The 4116-nt window shown below is 38.8% G+C and overlaps 1 pseudogene; it reads left to right on the top strand.

The window, feature by feature from the left end:
• The first annotated feature begins 1365 nt into the window (after positions 1-1365).
• Positions 1366-1493, top strand: LOC125171477 (uncharacterized; annotated as a pseudogene).
• Positions 1494-4116: the final 2623 nt, after the last annotated feature.

Here is a 4116-nt window from a genome sequence, read left to right as displayed (position 1 = left end):
GGGTTAGGTCATGATCTCACGGTCCGTGGATTCGAGCCCCCCCTCATTGGGCTCTGTGCTGACAGCTCAGAGCCTGGAGCCTGCTTTGAATTGTCTCCCTCTCTCCGCCCCTCCCCTGCTTGCACTCGCGCTCTCTCTTTCTCTCTCTCTCTCTCAAAAGTATACATTTAAAGAACTTTTTTAGAAAAAGTATACCTCAACTACGTGTGGACTTTATTCCCTTCTTCTCCCCTTGCCTGGACTTATGTGATTAATCTGTAACTGGTTCGGGGTATGTTGTGTCTTTGTTAGTTTGTTAAGACACATTATCCTGTACGCTACAGGTTGTGAAATTCCCACAGCAAACCTGTATTCATTGCTGACAAAGACAAACTCAGTCTCTGAGCATAATTTGCTTCCCAAAACAAAACAGCTACCATTATCTCACTATTGTTTCTGATGTGTGTGAAGAAATGTAATAAAAATTACATGAGCGTGTAAAATAAAGCATACAATTGTCTCTGCCTGGATCTTCCATTTCTCCTTCGGGTTTCAACTTACACAGACACACCTTCAAGAAGCCTTCTCTGACCTGCACTCAGGCCCACCCCAACCCAATTAGCACCTTCGGTTAGTCTGTGTCACAACATCCTGTAATTTCCTGGTTTGCAATGCATATCAAAAGAGTCATTGAGTGGTTGTTTATCACTGAGTCTTCCCCAATAGAATATGCACTCTATTAAAGTGAAGGCTGTTTCTCCTTTCCACCGTGGCATTTCCAGTGCTTAGCATATTGCTAAATGTTCAATCAATTAATTACTGACACACTGAATGAATCAATTAATCATGAGAAGACAGGAGGGTTGTTTTGAAGGTTGTCTAACTATATTTATAATTTGATTTTGTGGAGTCCATTGTTGAGTGGACAAGATTTAGGCTGTTTTCAAAAGAAACACCGAAAAGTAAAGGATTAGATGGTGGTGTCTAAATATGGTGTCTCTTCTGATGAGGCCCCTAAATGTGGGGTGGAAGCTGGTGTTGGGTGGTGAAAAGAATTCTGAGGCAGAACAAAGGGGCTAGAAGTTTACTGAATACACCTCAAGGGAGCAGCGGGCAGGACTCAAGAGAGGCTGTCTGCTATAAGGCAGTGGGTGGGGGCTATTTTTAAAGGGGGAAGGTGAGGAAGTGTGGCGATGTACGGAATTTTCCCTTTTTTTGTTAACTGTGCCTGGTTATAAATAGCCCATTTGTTAGTTAGGCCCTTGAGATATTTTGAGGTGGGTTGCCTGAAGGGCCTGTGTTCAGCCAAGGGGTTGGGGTCACTTTGGGCTCTTCTGCCTTGATCAAATTTCCCTTGCTCAAGCCTATTGTCTAAAAGTGGCCTCTATTGCTTCTTGGCCTTTTGGCTAAGATCAAATGTAGTATCTGTTCTTATCAGTTTAAAAGAGGCCACTACATAGATGAAACTCACAAGTTTCAACTATATTCAAATAGTCTCTTCTTTGTCATTCTAGTATATATACATCTTTTTTTTTTCCTTTCTTTCTCCTCACCCCCACCCCATTTCTTTTCATGGCAGGTATGGGATATTAACAAAGTTGGGGGGGGGTTGTTTCTCAAATATACAGGTATTTTATTTTATTTTATTCTATTTTATTTTAATTTTTAAGCTTATTTATTTAGAGAGAAAGAGCAGGGGAGAGGCAGAGAGAGAGAGAGGGGGAGAGAAAGGATCCCAAGCAGGCAGCTCTGTCAGCACAGAGCCCAACGCGGGCCTCGAACCCATAAACCATGAGATCATGACCTGAGCCGAAGTCAGGAGTCAGACACTTAACCGACTGAGCCACTCAAGTGCCCCGCAAATATACAGGTTTAAAAAAAAAATAGTTAAAATATAGCTATTTCTTAACATTTCATACAAGAAGAGAAGTCAGAATTCAGTGATTACACTGTTTCCTGAGAGATAAGAGTACATTTATCATCTGCCCTTATATCAGATGGTTTGATACCTACACAATCTAATGACCAATTAAATGCTAAATGTTACCATCTTGGCTTTGGAAATTTGCCTTATATTAAACCTGGGAAGCTCTCTCTCAAATCTATCATATACATGGAGTATAGCAGGAAAAGTGAGTACCACTTTTATATTCAAAGACCATGCTTTTAAGAGAAAAAGTCACTGTCCCAACAACTGCTCCCAGACAGTAAATTATCACAATTGATAAAGATCTATTCCACTGTTGGCAGTATGTTGGAAGAAGCTGGTACGTAGAAATAAAAGAGAAACAGAAACATATACTAGGCCTTGTGTTCCTTCCTGTTTTGGTCATTTTCACCAGGTGGTAATAATAATGACAGCAGTTTTAGTTTGGGACTTATAAAGCATTTACAATATGCCACTGTTGGTTATAAGCGCTTAGCTTATAGTAACTCATTTAATATATGCAACCCTGTGAATTCCCTATAACCCTGTAAGATCAATACCATGATTAGCCTCATCTTATAGATAAGGATGTGAAAACAGAAGTTAAGTAACATGCTCAAGGCCACATAGCAAGTGATAAAGGTAGGGTTTAAATATGAGCAGTCTGGCTCCACAGACATAGCTTTTAGTAATTTACTATGTTGCTTATTATGTATAATGTATTGATATTATATCCTTTCTAGAGTAACATTTATAAATCAGCAAGCATGTATGTACTAAGCACTGACCTAGATGCCATGGAGGAAACAAAAAAATATAACATGATTCTTCACTCACTCTAGAGGTATCTTTCTGAAATAAATTAAATTTCATACTTGTCTAGATTTTTCCTGACAGTGGTTCTCAAGTGGTATGTTAGGACATACTGGAGTGTTGGATCAAACTTTGATCTGATTAAAGTGTAATTCTGCTTCACTGTCAGTAGATATAGAAAATGTTGAGCAAGGAAGGTCATGCTATGTAGTGTAGAATGTGGCCAAAACCACCAAGAAGAAGATGTAAGTAAGAGTCAGAAAGTAATATCAAATTGGCTCCCAAGAAAGATCACAGGTTTCTGAGAACACATGATGCTCTCTACTGGAGAATTTTGGCTCTTACAGAATGTAAGCTACATGAGGGCAAGGATTTGGCCTGTCTTGTTTGCAGTTGTAATCCCTAGGCAATGTCCCAGTGCCTACCACAGAGTAAGCAATAAATATTTCATAAAGGAATGAATGGATGAAAGGAAGAAACCAAGAGAGTGGGGCAGAGCTGCAAATGGGCTTACTCCCACAGTGATACATGAAAAAAGTGATAATGGCAGATGCCTTTACATTAGAGTCATGCTATATATTGTCATACTCTTCCAGGAACTATGCTGTGCTTTTTAGTGATTTTAATAGTATTTTTCAATCCTTTCATTTCCGTTTTTTTTTAATGTTTATTTATTTATTCTGAGAGGAAACATGCATTAAGTGGGGGAAGAACAGAGAGAGAGGGAGAGAGAGAATCCCAAGCAGGCTTCACGCTGTCAGCGCAGAGCATAATGCGGGGCTTGATTTCACAAACCGCGAGATCATGACCTGAGCCAAAACCAAGAGTTGGGTGCTTAATCAACTCAGCCACCCAGGTGCCCCCAATCCTTTTATTTCTTTCTGTGTGCCATCAAGAATTCTAGGATTTAGAATTTTATCATAAATTCTTTATGAATCTCCTAAAGGAATGCTAACATATTTATAGTTGCACATCCAAGATAAAAGAACTACTTTGCTTGGATTTTGATGGATACTATAGATAGTATCTTATATAGATAGCTATATACATAGCATATAGAAAACACAATCACCATTCCTACAGAAATGCTTATTAACAAGATGTGCAATTCTAAAAAAAAGGGGGGGGGGAACAAAACAAAAATATGTACAACACAGACTATAGAATTCTTGTTTTAAAACAGGATGCTTGAGTTAAGCTGTGTTCTTTAAATTTCTGGGTCCCACTGTTTAGATATCACTCCTTGCTAGTCTAGAGGAAGGATCAAATCTTGGACTTTAATGGAAACCATCTAGCTTTTCACTAACAACTTCCATACCCTTGGCTAAAAATAATAATCTTTTAATTCTACTTTCAATCATAATGTCATTTCTTCTTTTGTGTTTATCAAGTACTAA

The sequence above is a fragment of the Prionailurus viverrinus genome, chromosome B4 (assembly GCF_022837055.1).
Source record: "Prionailurus viverrinus isolate Anna chromosome B4, UM_Priviv_1.0, whole genome shotgun sequence".
NCBI lineage: Eukaryota > Metazoa > Chordata > Mammalia > Carnivora > Felidae > Prionailurus > Prionailurus viverrinus.
This window is presented reverse-complemented; position numbering and strand designations above follow the sequence as displayed.